This window comes from Nannospalax galili, unplaced genomic scaffold, assembly GCF_000622305.1.
Source record: "Nannospalax galili isolate Female #2095 unplaced genomic scaffold, S.galili_v1.0 scaffold270, whole genome shotgun sequence".
Lineage (NCBI taxonomy): Eukaryota > Metazoa > Chordata > Mammalia > Rodentia > Spalacidae > Nannospalax > Nannospalax galili.
The window spans coordinates 2447493-2471708 of record NW_008330152.1 but is presented as its reverse complement, the minus strand read 5'-3'; the positions used below and the strand labels follow the sequence as shown (position 1 = coordinate 2471708).

General features: G+C 41.5%; 1 long non-coding RNA gene across 1 annotated transcript in view; it reads right to left on the bottom strand.

Moving 5' to 3' along the window:
• The window catches only part of LOC115072032, a 25337-nt gene extending 2721 nt beyond the window's left edge, over positions 1 to 22616 (bottom strand). The window contains exons 1-2 of the long non-coding RNA XR_003851087.1: positions 22442 to 22616; positions 19571 to 19758 (exon numbers count right to left, since the gene is read on the bottom strand). This is a non-coding gene — a long non-coding RNA (uncharacterized LOC115072032). The remainder of the gene's footprint in view (positions 1 to 19570; positions 19759 to 22441) is intronic.
• Between the last annotated feature and the right edge of the window lie 1600 nt (positions 22617 to 24216).

The window sequence follows — 24216 nt, the reverse complement described above, 5'->3', positions numbered from 1 at the left end:
AGTTTCATTCTTCTACAGGTGGAGATCCAGTTTTGCCAGCACCATTTATTTAAAATGCCATCTTTCCTCCATTGTGTGTTCTTGGCATCTTTGTCAAATATCAGATGGATGAAACTGCGTGTATTCAGGTGTACTCTGGTTTGGGCCTTCAATGATGTTCCATTGATCTATGTTTTTGTCTTTTTTGTGTGCCAGTACCATGCTGTTTCTATGACTATAGCTCTGTAGTATACTTTGAGATCTGGTATTGTAATCCCACCAGCACTGTTCTTTGTGCTCAGGGTTGCTTTGGCTATCTGGAATCTTCTGTGCTTCCACATGAATTTAAGGATTTTTTTTTCTAATTCTGTGAGCTATGTCATGGGGATTTTGATTGGGATTGCATTGTTTTTGGTAGGATGGTCATTTTCAAAACGTTAATTCTTCCAACCCATGAGTATGGGAGGTCCTTCCATCTCCTGGTGTCTTCCTCAATCTCTTATTTAACGATCTAAATTTTTCATTGTAGAGATCTTTGTTGTCTTTGGTCAGATTTATTCCAAGATATTTTATTTATTTATTTTGCAGCAATTGTTAAAGGGAGCATTTCCCTGTATTCTTTCTCCAATTGCTTATTATTAGTATATAGAAAGGCTATTGATTTTTATAGATTTATTTTATAACCTGCCACTATACTGAAAATGTTGATCAGTTCGAGGAGTTTTCTGGTGGAACTTTTGGGATCTCTTAGGTATAGTACCATATTATCTGCAAAAGGTGATAGTTTGACCTCTTCTTTTCCAATTAGTACCCCCTTAATTTCTTTCTCCTGTCTTATTGCTCTACCCAGAGTTTCAAGCACTATGTTGAAAAGGAGTGGAGATAGTGGATATCCTTGTCTGGTTCCTAATTTTAATGGGAATGCTTCCAGTTTTTCTCCATTTAGAATGATATTGGCTGTGGGTTTGTTGTATATAGCTTTAATTATGTTGAGGTATGTTTCCTCCAGTCCAATTCCCTCTAGGACTTTGAACATAAATGTATGCTGAATTTTGTCAAAAGCCTTTTCTGCGTCTCTTGAGATTATGATGTGGTTTTTGTCTCTGAGTCCATTTGTATGATTTTAAAAATATTTTATTATTTTTGCTTTTTTATGTGTATGAGTGTATTCCTGCATGTATGTGAGTGTACCTGTGTTCTGCAATGCCTCAGAGGTCAGAAGAGGGCTTCGGATTCCCCTGGAACTGGAGTCAAGGACGGTTCGTAGCTGCCATGTGGGTGCTGGGAATTGAACCCATGTCCTCTGCAAAAATAGTCAGTGCTCTTAACTGCTGAGCCATCTCTCCAGCCCCCCATTTGTATGATTAATAAGGTTTATTGACTTGCAAATATTGAACCATCCCTGCATCTCTGGGATAAAGCCTAGGTGATCATGGTGAATGAGCTTTCTGATGTGTGTTTGTATGTGGTTTGCAAGTATTTTGTTGAGAATTTTTGCATCTATGTTCTTTAAGGATATGGGTCTGTAGTTTTCTTTTTTGGTTGTGTCTTTACCCTTTTGGGGTATTAGAGTGATGCTGGCTTCATAGAAGGAATTTGGGAGTTCTCCTTCTGTTTCTATCATTTTGAATAATTTAAGTAGTATTGGTTGGAGGTCTTCTTTAAATGGCTGGTAGAATTCTCCTGTAAATTATCTGTGCCTGAGCTTTTTTCAGTTGGTAGGCTTTACATTACTGTTGCTATTTCCTTATGTGTGTAGGTCTGTTTAAACTGTTGATCTCTTCTTGGTTTAACTTTGGTGGTTCCCATGCTTTTACATAGCCATCAAATTCTTTTAGACTTTCAAATTCAGTAGTGTATAGGTTTTTTTTTAAATATTGCCTTATAATGGTTTGGATCTTTTGGGTGTCTGTTGTGATGTTTCCCCTTTCATCTCTGATTTTATTGATTTGGATTTGTTTTTTCTATCTTTTGGTTAACTGGGCTAAGGGTGTGTATCTTGTTTAGGTTTTCAAGGAACCAGCTCTTAGATTCATTGATTCTTTGTATTGTTTTCATTTCTATTTCATTAATTTCTGCTCTGATTTTTGTTATTTCTTGTCTTTTGCTGGGTTTAGGTTTCATTTCTTTTGCCTTTCCAGCATCTTGAGTTGCAGGATTAGGTCAATTTATTTGACTCTTTCTAATTTTTCCTTCTTAGGACTACTTTTAAATTGTCCCAGAGGTTGTGTTGTGTTGTGTTGTACTGTCCTTTTGGTTGAATTCCAGGAATTCTTTTATTTCTTTCTTAATTTCTCCTTTGACCCACTCATTGTTTAGGAGTGTGTTGTTCAATCACCACAAGTTTGTGTAGTGACTAGGACTTTATCCAGTGAGATTTTGAGCTTTATTTCATTGTGGTCTGATAGAATGCACAGAATCATTTCAATTTTTTTGTATTTGCTGAAGTTTGTTTTGTGGCCCAGTATGTGGTCAACTTTTGAAAAAGTTTCATGGGGTGCTGAGTAGAAAATGTATTCTTTGGTGCTTGGGTGGGTAGAATAGTCGAAAGATGTCTTTGTTAGGTCCATTTGAGGTATGGTATCATTAAATTCAGATGTCTCTCTGTTTATTCTTTGTCTAGTTGACCTGTCTAATCGAGACAGTGGGGTCCCCTACTATTACTGAGTTGGGGTTAATCTGTGTCTTAAAGTTCTGTAGTGTTGTTTTTATTAATTTGGATGTACCAGAGTTTGGTGCATATATGTTAAGGATTGTGATATCTTCTTGGTAACTGTTCCTTTGATCAGAATGAAGTGACCCTCCTTATCTCTTCTGATTAGTTTTACTTTGAAGTATATTTTGTCAGATATTAGAATTGCAACCCCTGCTTGTTTCTTAGTGCCATTTTCTTGGAATATTCTTTTCCATCCTTTTACCTTAAGGTAGTGCCTGTCCTTGAAGGTGAGATGGATTTCTTGCAAAGAGATAGATTTTGTTTCTTTATTTTTTTGTTCTTTTTGGTCTCCCTGTAGCCCCAGCTATCCTGGAACTCACTATGTAGACCAAGCTGGCCTTGAATTCACAGAGATCTGCCTGCCTCTGCCTCCTGAGTGGGATTCTGCTTCTTAATCCATTGACTTAGCCTGTATCTTTTGACTGGGGAGTTCAGTCCATTGATATTTAAGGTTATTATTGAAAGATGTGTATTGGTTGCCAACATTTTGATTGCTGTTTATGTTCTTTGTCTAATTTTGTGTTTCCTCATTTATACCTTTATTTGTTTTCTTTCATTGCCCTGGGGTATAGCTGTTTTTCTCTCTGCTCTCTGTATTGCTTCAAGTATTCTTTGAAGGGCTGGTTTTGTGGACATGTATTCTTTCAAGCTATTCATGTCATGGAAGATTTTTCTTTCCCCCTCAACTTAATAGACACTTTTTCTGGGTAAAGTATTCTGGGCAGGCCTCTATTGTCATTTAGAACTAGAAATACCTTGGTCCAGGTTCTTCTGGGTTTCATAGTTTGCGTTGGTAAGTCAGCTGTAATTTTGATGGGGCGGGGGGGGGGGAATCCCAGATCAGCAGAGAGCAAGAAAACAAACCTGGACTGGAAGATAAAGAATCAGATCCAGTTAAGTGAAGTAACATAGACTCAGAAAAAAAATCGACATATGTTCTCCCTCATATGTGTCTCCTGTATTTGTATGGGGATATCTTTCCTTAATTTCAGGAAATTCTCTTCTGCAATCCTGTTTAAGATCTGGTCAACATCACTAACCTGAAATTCTTCTCCTTCCTCTATTCCTATGATCTGTAGATTTGGTTTTTTCATGGTGTCCCACATCTCTTGCATGTTCCATTTCTGTGTTCTTTTAAATTTTCCATACTCTTTGCTTGAGTGGTCCAATTCTTCAACTTTATCCTCCTGTTTTCCATTTCATTCATTGTAGTGGTTAGGCTTTCCCCTGTTGTTTCAATTGGCTTATTGAGTTTTGCACTTCCTTCTTCATTTCTGCCTGAGTTTTCTTCAATGTTTCTATCTCTTTTGTGAATTCATTCAGAAGTTTATCCCTATCTTCTTTTAACTCTTTGATTTGTTTGTTTGTGTGTTCTTTAAATTCATTGAATTCCTTGATCGTTTATGATTGTTCTTTTAAATTCAGTGTCCTGGGTTATCTCTAGGGTGTTCTCCTAGTAGAACTCTTGTACAGGATTGTGGAGTTTGGTAGGGACATAATGTTTTGGTTTTCCATTTTATTGTTCTTTCATTGTGATTTTGGCATGTGAATTTCTTTTGTTTTTTATAATGCTGATATGAGAATTAGGTTGAAGCATGCTTCTGTTTCTATTATTGGGGTGCCTAGATCCTTTCTTCATTGGTATGTAAAGCTGGTTGGTACAGGGTTCATGTTCTCTCAGGTTTAATTTGGAGTGAGCTGATGACTTCAGATCAGCTATTCAGGAGTACCCACAGAAGCCCAATTCAGGTTCCAGTCAGGTACACTTAGGCTTCCTTCACCACGTGGAGGCAGGATCAGGGTGCTCTCAGGCAGTTCCCTGTGTTCTCAGCCCCTATGCCAGAGAGAGGCCAGAACTCAGCACTCTCTGGCAGTCTGCTGAGATGAGAGCCACTACACCAATGTGCTAGAAGTTTTTATACATAACTACAAGTTATGTATAAAGGAGAAACCATCATAATTAGAGCTGATTTTTCAGTGCAAACTATGGAAGCTAGAAGAGCCTGAAACAAAGTATTCCCAGTTCCAAATGACTATAGATGCCAACCCAGAATACTTTATGCAGCGAAACTATCATAAGCCAGGTGTGGTGGTGCACACCTTTAATCCCACCACTCAGGAGGCAGAGGCAGGAGGATCTCTGTGAGTTCAAGGCCAGCCTGGTCTACATAGTGAGTTCCAGACCAGCTGGGGCTACAGGGAGACCCTGCCTCATAAAGATCAAAAACAAACAAACAAAAACTATCTATTGTAGTTGAAGGGGAATGGAAAAATTTCCATGACATGAATAAGTTGAAAGAATTCATGTCCACAAAACAAGTTCTGCAGAGAAAACTCAAAGCAATGCAAAGGACCAAAGGTAGGAATGACTATACCTAAGAGATTACAGAAGAAAACAAAGGAAGGTATAATTACAGAAACACAAAATAGAACCAAGACCACTAACTAATTAAAATGACAGTAACCAATACACATCTTTCAATAATAACTCTAAATATCAATAGCCTCGACTCCTTCATCAAAAAATACAGGCTAGTGGAATGGACTAAGAAACAAAATCCATTTTTTTGGTTGTCATTAAGAAACCCATCTCAGGCTGGGCATAGTGGTGCATGCCTTTAGTCCCAGCACTCAGGAGGCAGAGGCAGGTGAATCTCTGTGAGTTCACAGCCAGCCTGGTCTACATAGAAAGTTCCAGGCCAGCTGGGGCTACAGGAGACCCTGCCTCAAAAACAAAGACAAAAAGAAAACAAAACAAAACAAAAAAAGAAACCCATCTTACCTTCAAGGACAGGCACTACCTGAGAGTGGAAGGAGGGCAAACTATACTTCAAGCAAATGGCACCAAGAAGCAAGCAGGTGTTGCAATTCTAATATCTGACACAGACAGACTTCAAATTAAAGCTAATCAGAAGAGATAAAGAGGGTCACTTCATTCTAATCAAAGGAACAATTGACCAAGAAGATATTATAATGATGAACATATATGGACCAAACTCTGGTGCACCCAACTTCATTAAAATAGTACTATAGGACTTTAAGACAGAGATTAATCCCAACTCACTAATAGTAGGGGACTTTAATACCCTGCTGTCTCCATTAGACAGGTCAACTGGACAAAGAATAAACAGCGAGATATCTGAATTAAACAATACCATACATCAAATGGACCTGACACACATCTACCGAGTATTCTACCCAAGTACCAAAGAATACACTTTCTATTCAGCAGTCCATGCCAGTTTCTCTAAATGAAAACGCTAACACAACACAACCACTGTGACACATGAAAATCAGTCCTAGGAGAGCAGTTTATAGCTCTAAGTGCCTACAGTAAAATATCAGAAAGAACACATATAAATGACTTAACAGTACAACTCAAGACTCTGGAAAGGCAAGGAAAAAAAACCAAACCTAGTAAACAAGAAGAAATAACAAATAAACAAATTAAAAAATACAAATAATTGCTGGGGGTGTGTGGCATTGCACGCCTTTAATCCCAGCCCTTGGGAGGCAGAGGCAGGAGGCAGAGGCAGGCAGATCTTTGTGAGTTCGAGGCCAGCCTGGTCTACATAGTGAGTTCCAGAACAGTTGGAGCTACAAGGGAGACCCTGTCTCAAAAAGACAAAAAAAAAAATACAAATAATGACTCCAAGAGCTGGTTCTTTGAAAAGTTAAACAAGATAGACAGACCCTTAGCCCAATTAACCAAAAGTCAGAAAGAGAAAATTCAAATTAACAAAATCAGAGATGAAAGGGGAAACATCACAACAGACACCAAAAAAATCCAGAACATAAGGGAATCCTTTTAAAAACCTATACTCTATTAACTTTGAAAATCTAAAAGAAATAGATGAATTTCTAAATGGAAATTCATGAAAACCACCAAAGTTAAACTAAAAGAGCTCAATGGCTTAAACAGACCCATAACAAATAAGGAAATTGAAAAAATAGAAAACCTTTCAACCATAAAAAGCCCAGGCCCAGATGGATTCACAGCGGAATCCTACCAGACAAAGATTTACAACCAATACTTCTTATGAAATTATTCAAAAAGATAGAAACAGAGGGAGAACTCCCAAACTCTTTCTATGAAGCCAGTATCACTCTAATACCAAAACCAAGTAAAGACACAACCAGAGAAGAAAACTATAGACCCATATCCTTAATGAACATAGATGCAAAGAATCTGAACAAAATACTTGCAAACCACATGCAGATGCACATCAAAAAGATCATCCGCCATGATCAAGTTGACTTTATTCCAGAGATGCAGGGATGGTAATAAATGGACTAAATCATATAAATGAACTTAAAGACAAAAACCACATGGTCATCTCAATAGACACAGAAAAGGTATTTGACAAAATCCAACATACATTCATGTTAAAGTCTTAGAGAGAATTGGACTGGAGGGAACATACCTCAACATAATTAAAGCTATATACAACAAACCCACAGCCAACATCATCCTAAATAGAGGAAAACTGGAAGCATTCCCAGTAAAATCAGGAACCAGACAAGGCTGTCCACTGTCTCCACTCTTTTTCAATATAGTGCTTGAAACTCCTGCTAGAGCAATAAGACAAGAGAAGGAAATTAAAGGAGTACTAATTGGAAAAGAAGAGGTCAAATTATCACTATTTGCAGATGATAGATTATACATAAGACATCCTAAAAATTCCACCAGAAAACTACTAGAAATTATCAATACTTTCAGTAAAGTGGCAGGTTACAAAATCAACTTACAAAAATCAGTAACCTAGGCCAGGCATGGTGGTGCACGCCCTTAATCCCAGCACTTGGGAGGCAGAGGCAGGTGGATCTCTGTGAGTTCAAGGCCAGCCTGGTCTACATAGCAAGTTCCAGGACAGCTGGGGCTACAGGGAGACCCTGCCTCAAAAAACAAACAAACAAAAAATCAGTAACCTTTCTATATATCGATAACAAACAATCAAGAAAAGCATTCATGGAAACCCTCCCATTCAAATAGCCTCAAAAATAAAATATCTAGGAATAAACCTAACCAAAAACATTAAAGATCTCTACAATGAAAATTTTAAGTCTTTAAAGAAAGAGATAGATGAGAACACCAGGAGATGAATGGACCTACCATGCTCATGGATTGGTAGAACCAATATTATGAAAATGACGATCCTACCAAAAGTAATCTATAGAGTCAATGCAATGCCAATCAAAGTCCAAATGGCATTCTTTACAGAGCTAGAAAAAAATACCCTAAAATTCATATGAAATCACAAAAGACTGTGGCTAGCCAAAGCAGTCTTGGGCAAAATGACAATGCTGGGGGTTTCATCATACCAGATCTCAAACTATATTGCAGAGCTATAGTCATAAAAACAGCATGGTACTGGAACATAAACAGACATATAGATCAATGGGACAGAATAGAAGACTCAAACATGAGTGCATGCAGTTTCAGCCACCTGATATTTGACAAAGGTGCCAAGAACACACAGTTGAGCAAGACAGCATCTTTAACAAATGGTGCTGGATCTCTACCTGTAAAAGAATGAAACTGGACCCTTATTTTTCACTTTGCACAAAAGTCAACTCCAAATGGATCAAAGTCCTACTATGAAACATGAACCTCTTTTACTACTAGAAGAAAACATAGGCAGTACCCTTCAAGATATAGGCGTGGGAAAATACTTTCTAAATTAGACATCAGTTGCTCAGGCATTAAGGTCAACATCAGCAAGTGGAACCTTATTAAACAAAAAAGCTTCTGTACAGCAAAAGAAACAACCAGGGAAGTGAAGAGGAAACCCACTGAGTGGAAGAAAATCTTCACCTGCTACATATCCAACAGATTAATATCCAAAGTATACAAAGAAGTCAAAAAAACAAAGAAACAAGAAAATAAACAACCCAATAAAGAGATGGGCTAAGAACCTGAACAGAGCGTTCTCGAATAAATAAAAAATGGCTAAGAAACACCTTACTAGACTCCAGTAGATGATTTTGCACCAAAGAACTTAGTGGATGAATTTGCACCTAAGGACAGCTGGGTACAAATGCTTGATTGAATAGGACTTGACATGCATGGCAGAATACATGAGGTCTGGTGGGGGGATGGGGAGGCATGGATAGGGGAGGGGGGCGTCTAAATTTGGTTAAGAACCATTGTATGAAATGTACTTTTTTAAAAAAGTGCTCAGCATCCATTGCAATTAGAGAAATGCAAATCAAAATCACTTTAAGATTTCATCTTACCCCAGTTAGACTTGCTAAGATCAAAAGAACAAAAGACACCAAAGACTGGCAAAGATGTGGAGAAAGGGGAATGCTCATTCACTGCTGGTGGGAATGCAGTGTGTGCAGCCACTATGGAAAGCAGTGTGGAGAACTCTTAAAAACTAAAAATGAATCTACCAAATTATCCTGTTATACCACTCCTTGGCATATACCCAAAGGACTCATCTTACTGTAGAGATACCTATACATCCATATTTGTTGCTGCTCTTTTCACAATAGCTAAGAAATGGAAACAATTTAAATGTCCCTCAACTGGATAATGGGTAATGAAAATGTGGTGCATTTACACAATGGAGTTTGACTCAGTGGTAGAAAAGATGAAATTATGAAATTTTCAGATGAATGGATGGAACTAGAAACTGTTATACTAAGTGAAGTAACACAGACTCAGAAAAGCAAGTGACACATGTTCTCCCTTGTTTGTGGATCTTAGCATCAATTCTTTATTTGTGAGTATATATTCTGATATAACAGCAGGAGCCAGGAAAATGGAAAAGAAGCACGGAGATGAAGGGAAAAGAAAGAACTCGAGAGAGGGGAATAATTGGAAATAGATGTTACCAAGGGGGAAATGGTGAAATGGAGGTATTCAACTGGAAAGGGAGGAGAGAAGGACATACAAAGAACCATGGGGGTAAAGGGGAAGAAGGAACTCAAGAGAGGGGGGATAACAGAAGACAGGTATTATCAAGGAGAATATGGGGGAAATGGGTGTACTTAAACTGAGGAGGGGGAGGGGGAGGGGAGGTTAGACCGGGAGAGAGAGGAGAGCAATAAATAAAGCTTAGGTGGCATAAAGAGCCAGAGGGAAATGTATCAACTAACCCCACCCCCCAAAAAAATACACATACAGTATTCGAACATGAGTGCATGTGTATACCTGAAGTCTATATAACAAGAAACAGTGCCAGACAGGAGAAACCTCCCTTTGAGTAGTTGGTCAGGGTAGTCCAAGAGACTCCCAAAATAACACGGGCTACTGCTACAGCCCTTGATTATCTCCCAGAACTTGAAGGTAAAACCCTACTACTGAAGACAGGACATACTCAGACACGGACTTGGAGCAATGGAGCTGAAACCGACCTGGAAGCCTTCTCCCTGAAGACTAGCTCTCATTGTAAGAGCCAGCGCTGGTGCACAAACATAAGGAAACAGAGGCTTTCAGGCCACTGCGAACTTGCTCATATGAACTTGCAACAATGATGACAGCACAGTGATGCACAAGACCCATCCTGACTCGACCAGACAAGCATAGAACAAGGGAAATGGATAGCAGGCCCCAAGTCTAACTGAGGAACTATTGGCAACTAACTGATTACTGCTGGATAAAGGAGAGTAGATCTTCTTTAAGGGAGTGACTCTAGATAAGCTGACTCCAGTAGATAAGTCTACTCCAGTGGATGAACTTGCACTGAAGGACATCTGGGTAGGACTTAACATATATGACAGAATGCATGAAATCCAGTGGGGGGCAGTATGGGAGGCACAGATGGGGGAGGAGGTCTAAGTTTGATTAAGATCCTTATATGAAATGCACAAAAATTCATCAAAAATATTTTTTAAATTATTAATGTAAAGCCGGGCATGGTGGCGCATGCCTTTAATCCCAGCACTGGGGGAGGGGTGCAGAGGCAGGCAGATCTCTGTGAGATCGAGGCCAGCTTGGTCTACATAGTGAGTTCCAGGCCAGCTGGGGTTACAGTGAGACCCTGTCTCAAAAAAGACCAAAAAAAATTATTAAGGTAAAAAAAAAGAAATCAAAGCCTCCTCCCCCAGTTGTGGTGTCCCACCCCTTTAATCCCAGCACTTGGCGGGGCAGAGGCAGGTGGATCTCTGTGAAATGGAGACCAGCCTGGTCTCCAAGGCCCAAGGTGGGGAGATAGCTCAGTTGGTAAAGTGTTTGCCATACAAACATGAGGACCTGAGTTCGATCCCCAGAACCTACATAAGAAAAAAAAAAACAAAAAACCCAGGTGTGGTGAAACACAATTGTAATCTCAGCACTGGGGAGGCAGAGACAGGCAGATCTCTGTGCTGGATGACCAGCTAGCCTAGCCCGATGGTATGCAGACCAATGAGAGACACTGTCTCAGAAAAACAAGGTGGATGGCTCCTGAGGAATAACAGCCAAGGTTGACCTCTGACCCTCTATATGCATGCACACATATGTGTACATGCAACCCTCACACACATACCCATACCTATACACAAGAAAAGAAAACCCGTATTTTAAAAGTTTGAGAGAATTGGGAATACTACCTGTAAAAGTCAATATATACCATCTTAGAATCCTTCAAAGAGTGCAGTACAGGAGCCGGAGAGATGGCTTATGGGTTAGGAGCACTAACTGCTCTTACAGATGGCCCAAGTTTGGTTCCAGCATCCACATCCGGCAGCTTAACTGCTTGCAACTCCAGCTTCAGGTTGATCTGACACCTTTGGCCTCGGCCAGCACCTGCACTCATGTCCACATACACATATACAGACACCAGGCATTGTGATGCATGCTTTTAATCCCAGGACTCAGACACAGACAGGCGGGATCTCTGTGAGATCAAGGCTAACCTGGTCTACATAGTGAGTTCCAGGCCAGCTGGGGCCTATAGGTAGAGCCTGTCTCAAGAAACAAACAGCTGGGCGTGGTGGCGCACACCTTTGATTCCAGCACTTGGGAGGCAGAGGCAGGTGGATCTCTGTGAGATCGTGGCCAGCCTGGTCTACATAGTGAGTTCCAAGCCAGCTGGGGCTACAGGGAGACCCTGTCTCAAAAAGACCAAAAACAAACACCCCAGACATATACACATACATACACATAATTTAAAATGGTTAAAGTTTTTAAAAGTTCAGTAAAGCCATATATCATGGCACAGATTTGTAATCTCAGTATTTAGGAGGCTGAGGTAGGAGGATCATGAGTTCAAGGCTTGGGTTAAATATGAGGTCCTGTCTCAAAAAAAAGGAACATAACCAGGTCCCCAATATTGTCACATTAACAAGTTCTAGAGAGGTGGAAGAAAGTTTATTTAGAGAAATAATGTCAAGAATTGGTAGACATGTTAAGTCAAAAGGTATTTTCAAACCCATTAATAATGATTAATTTATTCATTTGCTAACAATCTCAGAAATAGCAATTTTATATTGAACCCTGTATCTGGAATTGAACCCTGTGTCTGGCATTGGGAACACAGCTGTGAAAGGTCCTTGTGGATCCAATGGCGTGAAGAACTGCAGAGGGTCTGAAATGTGACCCTCCTTGCAAGCTAAGAAGTTTGCTTGGCCCAGTTCCACACTTGCTGGCAGAAGACAAGTCACTTGGGTCAAAGGCAAAGGATTTTATTGGCATGGCAGAGCAAGCAGCATGGGCCTGAGTATATTTGCATCAGTGCCCTTTGTCCCCAGATCTGATGAGAGTGACATAGATGGGCTCAAGTGGGTACCTGTGCACAGGGTGGACTGCCAAGAAAAAAAATCACCCAAGTGATGTGCCTGCTTGCCTTTTATTCTGGACAGAAACAATATTACCATCTTCCAAGCCTGGTGACTTTACAAACATCCTTAAAGACTGTCCAGAGGCTGGGAGCAGTGGCTCATACCTTTAATCCCAGCACTCAGGAAGCAGAGGCAGGTAGACCTCTCTGAGACTGAGATCAGTCTGGTCTAAAGAGAGAGTTCCAGGGCAGCTGAGGCTACCAGGAGACCCTATCTCCAAAAAACCAAAACCAACTCTAAGTTCGAGGCCAGTCTGGTCTACATAGCAAGTTCCAGGCTAGCTGAGGCTGCAGGGAGACCCTGTCTCAAAAAAACCAAAATACAAAACCAAAAACAAAACCCCAAAGCCAAACAAACAGAAGTGTCCAGAACAAGCTCAACCAAAGGGCAACCAGTTTCAGACAGGTAAATGACCTTCACCAAGTTGAACAGGTTTGATTAGCTGGCCTCCAGTTGACCCCAGGCATGTGAGCAATAAATGTTATTGTTTATTACTGTGGTTTTGTGATTGATATACAGCAGTATTGTATCAACAGACCACTGATATCATCAGTCCTTTCTTAATTCCCAAATCTAACTGATCTTTCCCCTTGTACCCAAGGCTTAGATCTTAACAGATCACTGTGTAAAGCCTTCAGCTGTAACCAGCAGCCCAGATATGGAATACGGTTTTTGGTGGTCTGATCCTCATTTTCTTCCCAAATTGTACATATATTTATGATTTATCACAGAGTGGTTTTTCCCATTGTTTTTTTCAACTTCACTGTGCACTCTCCTCCTTTCCATGCTACTTCCCCTTCATCCTCTTCCTTCCATTCCGCTTGCATAGACCACACAAATGGCCCTTCACTTAAAGAAAACCAAAACCTTTAGAATACATTTTTTTGAGACAGCATTTCATGTAGCCCAGGCTGGCCTTGAACTCGCTATGAAGCCGAGGACAGTCTTGAACGCCTGATCATCCTACCTCTACCTCCCAAGTGCTGGACTTACAGACATGTGCCACCACATCTGGTTTTATACAATTCTGGGAATGGAACCTGGCTCATACATGCTAGGCAAGTACTCTACCAACTGAAATACCAACTGGAATCCCCAGCCCTGGAATACTTTCGCTTTTTTTTTTTTTTTAAAGACTGAGTCTCCCTGTAGCTATAACTGGCTTGGAACTCACTATGTAGACCAAGTTGGTCTTGATCTCACAGAGATCCACCTGTCTCTGCCTCCCAAATGCTGGGATTAAAGGCATGTGCCACCACACCTGGCTTACCTGAAATTTTTTTTTTTTTTTGGTCTTCTTGAGACAGGGTCTCCCTTGTAACCCCAGCTGTCCTGGAACTATGTAGACTTGGCTGGCTTTGAACTCACAGAGATCTGCCTGCCTCTGCCTCCGGAGTGCTGGGATTAAAGACATGTGCCATCACGTTCAATTTACCTGCAATACTTTTAAGGTTAAAAACAAAAAACAAAAAACAAAAAACTATGTATTGCTGGGCGTGGTGTTGCATGCCTTTAATCCTAACACTTGGGAAGCAGAGGCAGGTGAATCTCTGGGAGTTCGAGGCCAATCTGGTCTACAAAGTGAGTTCCAGGCCAGTGGGGCTACAGGGAAACCCTGTCTCAAAAAGACAAAACAACAACAACAACAACAACAACAAACTAAATAGTTGATGCAAATCAATTTAGAAGTATGGATGCATTAATTTTAAAAGGCAAAGAACTGGGGCTTGAGAGATGGCTCAGCAGTTAAGAGCACTGACTGCTCTTGCAGAGGACCTGGGTTCGATTCCAAGCACCCATATGGCAGTTACTAACTGTCCTCAACTCCAGTTCCAGGGGAATCCGAAGCCCTCTTCTGACCTCCGCGGCATTGCACGACACGGGTGCACTCACATACAATGCAGGCAATACACTCATAAAATAAAAATAATAAAATTTTTTTTAAAGGCAAAGAACATGAACGGGCAAGTCTCAAACAACTTCAAGTGCTCTCTCCATCCAGAAGTTGAAAATAAAAACATTCAACAATACAGTTGCAAACTACATAGATGATTGGATTTGGCTTATAATATCAGCTGAATAAGAAAGTAAGTAAATTTGAGTATTGGCAATGGAACTCGCAAATGCTGCTGGTTATATATAAAATGAACATAACCTTTTTGAAAAACAATGTAACACTGTCAAAAGATCTATGAAATGGGCTGGGTGTATAGGTGCATGCCTTTAGTCCCAGCACTCAGGAGGAAGAGGCAGGTGGATTTCTGTGAGTTCTAGGACAGCCTGGTCTACATAGTGAATTCCAGACCAACCAGGGCTACACAGTGAGATCTTGTCTCAAAAAGATTCTGCTTCTAGGAATCTATCTTAAAAAGATAATTAGATATGTCAGTCCAATGCAAGACTGTGTCACAGAAAGCTAGAAGGGAAATTGCTCAAATTCCCAAGAATAGGAAATGGAATAAATTATCTTTGGTACATTGAATCACTGGGTTACTTTGTGACTATTAGATTAATAAGGTAAAGTTGCAGTTACTGACATGGGAAAATGTACAGAAAAATCATTAAATGAGAAAAGTAGGACATAGGACTGGTTGTTTCCACATGGCTACCCCCATATATATCTATATAACATTTCTGTAAAGAATACGCCAAGATAGACTGCATGGTCCCATGTACATGAGGAATCTGAAAAAGTCAAACTCATAGAAGCAGGGAATACAGTCCTGGTTGCTGACACTGTAGAGTGAGGATGGCAGGGAAGAGGAAAGCTGAAAACCAGTACAACAGTAAGTTGAACAGGACAAACACATTTTGGTGATTCCAATTAACAAAGATGTATATTTCAAAGTTGCTAATAAATTTTAGATGTTCTTACCACAAAGTAATGACGTAGTGTGTGAGGCCTGGATATCTTAATGAGTCTGATTTGCTTATTCCCTAATGTCTTTTAAGATCTTTAAAAATTTTAATTTGTACAAGTATTTTGATGGTCAATATGTTTATTGGTATGTGTGTAGTGCCCACAAAGGCCAGAAACAGACAACGGAGCCAGAGCCACTATGTGGGCGCTGGGAGTTGAACCTGGTCCTCTGGAAAAAACAGCAAGTGCTCTTATCCTCTGAGCCACCCCTCCAGCCCCAGTTATTCCATAATGTTTACATGCCTCCTAACATTACATGAAACTCCCTTAATATGTACAAATATTATTTGTCAATTAAAAATAAAATTAACAGAGTGGCCAGATGGCTCAGTGGGTAAAGGTGCTGGCCACTGAGCCTGACCACTTAAGTTCAGTCCCTAGAATCTGAATGGTAGAAGGAGAGAATTGACTCCCACTGGTTGTCCTCTGACCTGCACATGTGCACCATGGTACACACACCCACACACATACACTAACACACAAATAAAAAATGTAAAATTGCCAGGTGTGGTTATGCACGCCTTTAATCCCCACACTCAGGAAGCAGAGGTAGGTGGATCAATGTGTGATTGAAGCCAGTCTGGTCTACATAGTGAGTTCCAGGTCAGCTGGAGCTACATAGTGAGACCCTATCTCAAAACAAACAAGACCTGAAAATTAAGTAAATAAAAAGCATACACCAAGATATTATGAGTGGTTATTTCTATCTCTGGATGGTAGCATTACCGTTGTATTTAAAACTAATTTTGAATTTTTAGTTTTTGGTATGTCTAAGATGAAATATGAATTACTTGTATATTTAATTAGGAATAAATGGAGGATTCACTGGTATCTTCTTTCAGTTTTTAAATGTTGTCTTACTTCATTTGTTTAAGATAGGCTCTCACTGTGTAGCCCAGGCTAGCTTCAATCTCATGATCCTCTTGAGTGCTGGGATTCTGGGCATGCACCTGGCCATTTTCTTATATTTCATTTCCTTCCTTCCCTCCCTTCCTTCCCTCCTCCTCTCCTTTCCTTTCCTTTCCCTTTCCTTTCCTTTCCTTTCCTTTCCTACCCTTTCCCTTTCCCTTTCCCTTTCCCTTTCCTTTCCTTTTTTGGAGACAGGGTGTCCCTGTAACCCCAGCTCTTCCTTCCTTCCTTCCTTCCTTCCTTCCTTCCTTCCTTCCTTCCTTCCTTCCTTCCTGACATGGTCTCCCTGTAGCTCCAGCTGACCTGGAACTAGCAATGTAAATCAAGCTGGCCTCGATCTCACAGAGATCCACCTGCCTTTGCCTCCTGGGTGCTGGGATTAAGCTGTTTTCTTAAATTTCTTATATGCACTTATAGCCAACAACACAGCTGCAAATAAGTTCAGAATGCTGTCAGTTGTGTTTTCCACTTGGGGAGCAACGTAGGCCAATGAGGCTCATAATCCTAGGAAGGGCTCTTGATTGGCCCCATCCCACCTTGTGGTACTTGTCCAGAGACTCCCAATTTAACTTGGATTAAGTGCAGGTCATTAGAGAAGATTTGGGACTCTGAATTTGCGTGTTAAAGGGGAGAGGATTTCGATACGTTATTGTATGGATTTTAAGAATTCAAATAGATTTCCCATGGGACAATTGTAATGTCTTTCTCTCCTTGAACCCATGCTCTTACTTTCTCATAGATTTCCTGGGTGAGTTATGCCTATATCCAAATAAAGCAAATGCTCAGCAGTTTTAAGCGATAATGGTTTTATTATGTCTGATAGTTTCTGATGGTCAGGGGTTCAAACAGGGACTGCTGAGGCATCTTACCTCAGCTTCACAATGTCTGAGCCTCAGCTGGAAAGACCAGTGGGCGGGAGCTGGAACCAACTGAAGGCTCACTCACCCACGAAACTGGTGGCTGACACCGGCTGCCTGCCAGTCAGCTCGCCTACAGTGTCAGCATGGCCTTCTCATGTGGCCAGGCAAAGCCGGGGCTGAGGCCAAGAGCAAATATTCTGGGAGAGATCTCAGGAGAAGCTGTACCCTTGCCATGGCCTACCCTTGGAAGGGGTCAGCGTCATTACACTGGACTCCAAGGGCAGGAGGAGTTAGGAGCCTCTGCCCAAATTCTAGAGAATGAAACAGAGACTCCGGTTTACGTTGGGAGTATGTCAGTGCTACACTGAAAGAGCAGGTGGTATTGAATAGATATACTGATGTAGCCCTACTTGGAAAATGCAACCCTGTCCAAATTTCTATAGGAATGTATTAAGCAACCTCCCTCCCTCCGCATCTGTTTCTGTGTGTCGTGTCCCCCATCCTGTCCCGTGCCCCCCCCCACCCCGCGCTCTCTGAGGCAAGTCTTATGTAGCTCAAACTAGCCTCCCAGGATGAAAATGACCTTGAACTCCTGATCCTCCTGCCTCTACCCCTCTCAAGTGCTTAGATTACAAATCTATGCCACCATGTCTGATTTTTTTCCCCCTAAATATCTGGAATCTGTGTCTTGTTTTCAATATTTAATGGTGTGCGTGTGTGTGTATGTGTGTGTGTATGTGTGTGTGTGTGTGTGTGTGTGTGTGTGTGTGTAAGTCAGTTCTCTCCTTTCACTTTGAGTTCCAGGAATTGAACTCAGGTAGTTATACTTGTGCAGCAAGGACTTTTACCCACTGAGACATTTCACTGGCTTTGAATCTTTAAAATTTTTTAAAATCTGGGGCTGAGGATGTAGCTCAGTGGTAGAGTAATTGCCAAGCATGTGTGAGGCTCAGAGTTCCTTCCCCAGCAGAGAGGGAGAGAGAGAGAGGGAGAGGGAGAGGGGAAGGCGGAGGGGGAGGGAAGGAGGGGGGGAGAGAGAGAGAGAGAGAGAGAGAGAGAGAGAGAGAGAGAGAGCACGCGAGAGCACACACACACACACACACACACACACACACGCATGCAATCTGAAGGATTTTTCTTTGTTCTCTGCCTTTCTTCCCATCCCGTTGGCCTTCCTCCCTCCCTCCCTCCCCTTCATCTGTCCTTCCTTTCAGTTATATAAACGGCACAGCCATCAGCGAGCTATTGTTTCATGATGCAAAGTCTTGCCAGCAGGATCACTGTGACAGTCTGCCTGGTGGCTCCCTAAATGATTTTATTTTTGATGTTTACATTCTATATTCCCCTGTCACCACATCTTTTATGCTCTGGAGACAGGAAGACTGTCTTTTCAAACAATTCTTTGTTATAGCTTACCTAATTATTTCTAAGAAAGATTACATGACATTAAAAGCATTAAAATTGATATAATGTTCTTCTCCAACAAAGGCTTTAGGATGCTTGCTACGTGCTAGGCCCTGTTCCAGGCAGACGTTTTCCAAAGCATTAACCTGTGTAGTCTTCCTAACGTTGTTCCCAAAATACAAATGAGGAAACTGAGGCAAAGACTTGCCGGAAGTCACAGAACTATCACATGGCAGAGCCGAATGTCAAACTTAAACATGTAGTCTTTGTTTGTTGTTTTGTTTCTTGTTTATTGGGATAGGGTCTCACTGTGTAACCGAGGTTGGCCTTGAACTCTTGATCCTCCTGCCTTTGCTCCTGAGTGCTGGAATTATACTCCCGTGCCACCATACCCGGCATCCTGGTCAGTTCCTGTCACATCCAGCCCAAATGTATGTTCTTGATACCACAGTCCGTTGCCTCTCTGTCACTGCTTCATTGATCCCTTATTAACTTAAGCAACAAGGACTGTATAGACCTGTGAATACCAGTTCTCAGATAGCCAGAACACTGACTAGTTTGGGGAAACAGGCCTTGATGCCTGGGATAGGCCTGGGAGGGAGGGTGGTGTACCAGCCCCAATCCTGCCCCCTGCCCTTGGCCTTGGTTTTGACCTTGCCCTGCCCCCTCAGGCTAAGAAGGAACAACACTCATCCTGAAGCTACCCTGTGGTTGGCCCCTGGCTTCCCTCACACATCTCCATCCGAGTATGTGAGTGGGAAGCCCCATGGGAGTTTGCTAACCCACGATCCGAAGTAGTTGGTTGCTATTCAGTGATATTTTGTTCATGGAACTCCTGTCCTATGGCAGTTGGAGACATCGAGAGATTTCAAGTGACTTCTCCATATCCTACAGTCAAAAGACTTGAGATTTGAACAAAGTTAACTGCAAAGTACTCTCCCCCAAACAGGTTCCCCAACCACGATCAATTGATCAGGCTTCCTGGGCTGAGCTGCTAGCAGTCTAAAGACTTACCTAGACAAAGCCCGCCTGAGGAGGCTGTGGGTGACAGAGAGCTGTCAGAAGTCTCCCTCTGAATATACACCATGCTGCACAGCTGGAATTCTGTGACAAGTACTCAGAAATATTTCAATGAACTTATCAGGGGGATTCATCTGATTCCACACAGTGTTTTCCAGAAAGAGTTTTCTGAGAGGACAACTCTGGGGAAAAAAATTAAAAAGAAAGTTTTCCATCGGCTGAAAAGCACCATGTATCCAAAAGAGTAAATAATCTACTTGTTACTGGACTAGAGAAAACTGTGACATGGGTCCCTGAGGCAGACTTTCAGGAAACCAGGGAGAAAGGAAAGAGCTAAAAGAGAGAAAGCTCAGAAAATATGTAGTTTGGTTTTGGATACTAGCCAGGAAAAACTGGATACTGAAGGATTAAAATCAAAACAAAAGTGCAAAGGAAATGAGGGTAAGGAAAGGGCCTCGGCGATAAAAAGCCGGTGAAGTATAGGGTCAGCACTAGTGACGAGACTCAGATCTCCTTGTAAGTGGGACTGTGGGCATCGGGTGTGGGGGAAGCAGGCCAAGTTCACACTTAGTGAAAAAAGAGAGCAAACACATGAGCAGAGGGGGAAAGCGAATAAGGAACTAGACTAGAAAGAGAAAAAGGAAGTAATTTTAACAGGAAACTGACCAAAGTAGACAGGGACAGCGTCATCCAAAGGGGAATGGGGAGCAGGGGAAGTGAGCAACAGCAGAGAAGTTCACTGGGAGATGGCCTTAAATGTTAAAAAGTAGAAGCCTTTCAAATGACTTGCAAGTCCTCTCCCAGCAAATTTCAGATGATGAGAGCTCTGGATGCTGTCATAAGTAGGAACTGTTGGCTAGTGGTTTGGATGGGATTCTTGTGACTGTCTTAAGTGCTCCAAAGGCTTGGGGCAGGGGCAGGGGGCAGGGTTGTGCAAGGCTGTGAAGAAGACATGGTGGGGAGGGCAGTGAGATGTCATTGGGAGAGATGGGTGCGTGGCTGGGCCCAAAGAACCCCTCTTCTCCAGCTGTTGGCTGCAAACAGGCTGGTGCAGCCTTCTCTAAGCTTTAGAGCATGTTCTGACCTTGGCTGGAACAGCTTGAGTCCTAATTCCACATGCTGGGACTCAAATGGAATTCTTGTGGCTTGGTTTATCTTGACCTTGAGTTTTTTCTCTCCTTAATTGAAAGTCATTGTTCTGTGAGTTCATAGCCAGTTCTGCATGTTCTTAGCAATGGATCTACTTTTGACCTTCTATTGTCTTTGGACTTGTTTCTTCTATTTGGGACACTGCCTTGATCACCCATCTTCCTAACATCCTCTGCGGCTTGAGATCCTGCCTTAGTCTTGCCAAGTTCAATCTGGAGTCTCAAGTCTTACCCAAACTTCTTCCCACTGGTTAGCTGCAAATAGTAGAGACAGGTGACTCTGTTACTCATTGCCTGTCAGTCCCTTGGCTGTCTAAGCACTGCCTATATCTGAACTCCTATGAGGTGCGTTGAGCACCTTTAAAGACGTACTGTTTACCTGGCTTTGACCTCTGTCTGTCTCTGTCTCTGTCTCTCTCTGTATCTCTGTGTCTGTCTCTGTCTCTTTGAATGCACATGCATGTATGCATGCATGTGTGTGTGCGTGCATGCGTGCGTGTGTGTGTGTGTGTGTGTGTGTGTGTGTGTGTGTGTGTGGTGAATGTGTATCAAGCAGAGGTTGATGTCAGGTGTCTTCCTTAATCACTTTCTACCTTATTTTTAAAGATTTTTTATTATTATGTGTGTGTCTGCATGAATTTATGTGTACCATATGTGTGCAGATGCTGGCAGAGTGCAGAGGTCACCAAATCCCCTGGCACTGGAATTACAGGTGGTTGTTAGCCACCTGATATGGGTGCTGGGAAAAGAACCCAGGTCCTCTGAAATGGCAGCTAGTGCTCTTAATTGCTGAGCCATCTCTCCAGTCCCCCACCTTATTTTTTGAGACAGGGTCTCTTACTGAACCTGGAGCTCACTGTTTCAGCTAGATTGACTGACCAGTGAGATCCTAGGATCCTCTGATTCCCCAACACTTGGGTTATAGACGTATAGCACTATGTCTGTCTTTTTATGTGGGTGCTAGGGATCTGAACTCAAGTCCTCATGCTTGCACAGCAGTCACTTCACACACTGAACCATCTCCCCACAGTCCCAATTTTGGCCTTTCTAGTGTTGGCCTGTGTACTCAGTGAGCTGTCCTTTGCCATAGCCACCACATGTCATAGGCTACATTTGATGGCTCTCAACCCAGAACCTGGATCTATGGCCCCTAGAGCTGTGCTTGTCCTGCCAGCATCATCAGTCCAATGGTGCTGATTGCAGCCTGCCCATCTCACTGCAGCCAACTTGGTCATTCTAGGATGGTTTTTTGGGTCTAAAAAAATAAAAATAAAAATGAATAGCTCGCTTCAGTATCTTCAAAAATACTTTACTAGTACGGTTGTATATTTAATTACACTGGAGCCAAGAAGAAACGAGGAAAAACACATTTAAAATTCAGAGACGTGGCAGATACTGACATTGGTCTATTCATAGCCCCTTGGCACTCACTCTTTCAGCACAAGTCCAAGATTTCTACTGCAAGGGCCTGTGGCTCAAAGCGTGTACAAATTCCTTAAGCTGTGGCCAGCACAGGCAGGAAGTGCCAAAGAAGGAAGCTGGGAATCAGCTTAGGAGAAATAGTACAGTTTCCTGCCTTCAGGGTGTGTGTGTGTGTGTGTGTGTGTGTGTGTGTGTGTGTGTAGATGACTGCAAAGTGCCTTTTACAGTGTCTCCTAGGGGCCCCAGTGGACTAGAGCCTGGCTTGCCCATAACGGTGACATGCTCAATAACTCACCCTTTTTATCTTCCTCATGTTCCTTGTATCATTTTCCAACCAGTCTTTCCTGAGATTGCCTCTCCCCTTGCATGCCAAATTGGTGCTCATATGCCTGTCCTGCAAGAATCCAAACATGAAGACTCACAGTCAAAGGATTTCATCATTTTCTTGAGAAATATTTTGTTTTGTTTTGTTTTTTGTTTTTTTGAGACAGGGTCTCCCTGTAGCCCCAGCTGTCCTGAAACTTACTATGTAGACCAGGCTGGCCTTGATCTCCCAGAAATCCAGCTGCCTCTGCCACTCAAATTCTGGGATTAAAGGTATGAGCCACTATGTCTATCTTGAGAAATACTTTGAACACTAGCATGATATACTTTCTATAATGTGACATGAGAGAAACAAACAACAAAATCACCTGAGAACAGTATTCCTATTTGGGTCATAGGGGTTCTACTTGCATCTGAGATATTAATAGAGGTCATGAGATTTTGTGGTCAAATCAGTTTAGATCACACAAAATTAAGCAAAGTTCTTCATTTCGGTATTCCTGTAGGAAACTGATGGGCTTTGTAAATATCCAGAAGTATATGTCACAGACTTTCCACATTTGATTAATCGCATGATCCACCTGCCTCAACCTTGAAAGTACTTGGATTATGGACCTGTGCCACCATCCCTGATTGGGACATAAGGTTTTATATATTGAAACTGGTGAAATGATAATACAAAAAGACTGTGATCAGTTACATGCATATAATGCATTATATATGTGGTATACACATTATTTAGAGGAACCAATAAGAAAACTGTGCAAGGAGATAAACTCAATAATACTACTGACAAATCAAAATGGAATTCTTTAGAATTTCTTTACAATACTCCAGTAACCCATTGGAAGTCAGAAAAAATGAAACAGAAATGAAAATCAGAGAATGAACAACAACAACAAAACTCAAATAACATGCAGACCTAAAAATTTGCATATCAAATAATTACATTTAGGTTAATGGCCTAATATACCAATTACAATGCAGAGATTGGCAGAATGCATTTTAAAAAATGACCCATGCACTGGAGAGCTGGCTCAGCGGTTAAGAGCACTGACTGCTCTTGCAAAGGACCTGGGTTAGAGTCTCAGCACCCACATGGTGGCTAACAACCATGTAACTGCAGTTCCAGGGGATCTTACATCCTCTTCTGACATTCTTGGGCATTGCATGATACGGGTGTACCTACCTACATGCAAACAATACGCTCATACACATAAAATAAAAATAATAAAATATTTTTAAAATGACCTACATATAATAGAGTACATTAAATTGGGTGGGGGCAGCAGGGGAGGTGTGGACTGGGGAGAGGCTATCAAATTATATTGTATGAAAATGGCAAAAATTTGAAAAAATTGTAATGACCCAACTATATGTTGTCTACAAGAAACATACCTCAGAGAAGATAGTAGTTTAAAAGAGAAAACACAGGAAAGCTATATAATTCAAACATTAATTAAAAGAAAGCAGTAGTGGTCATAACAGTATCAGAGAAGATGCAGAGAAAAGAAAATACCAGCAACACAGAGTATTGTGACATAATGATAAAGTGTTAGTTACTATACCAACGAGGTACCAATTTCTATGTGTGGATGCACCAAATCATAGAGAAAAATGTATGAATCAAAAATGAAAGGACTAATGCTGACAGTGGTGGCACAGGCCTTTCTTTAATCTCAGCACTTAAGAGGCAGAAGCAGGCTAATCTCTGGGATATTGAGGCCAGCCTGGTCTACATAGTGA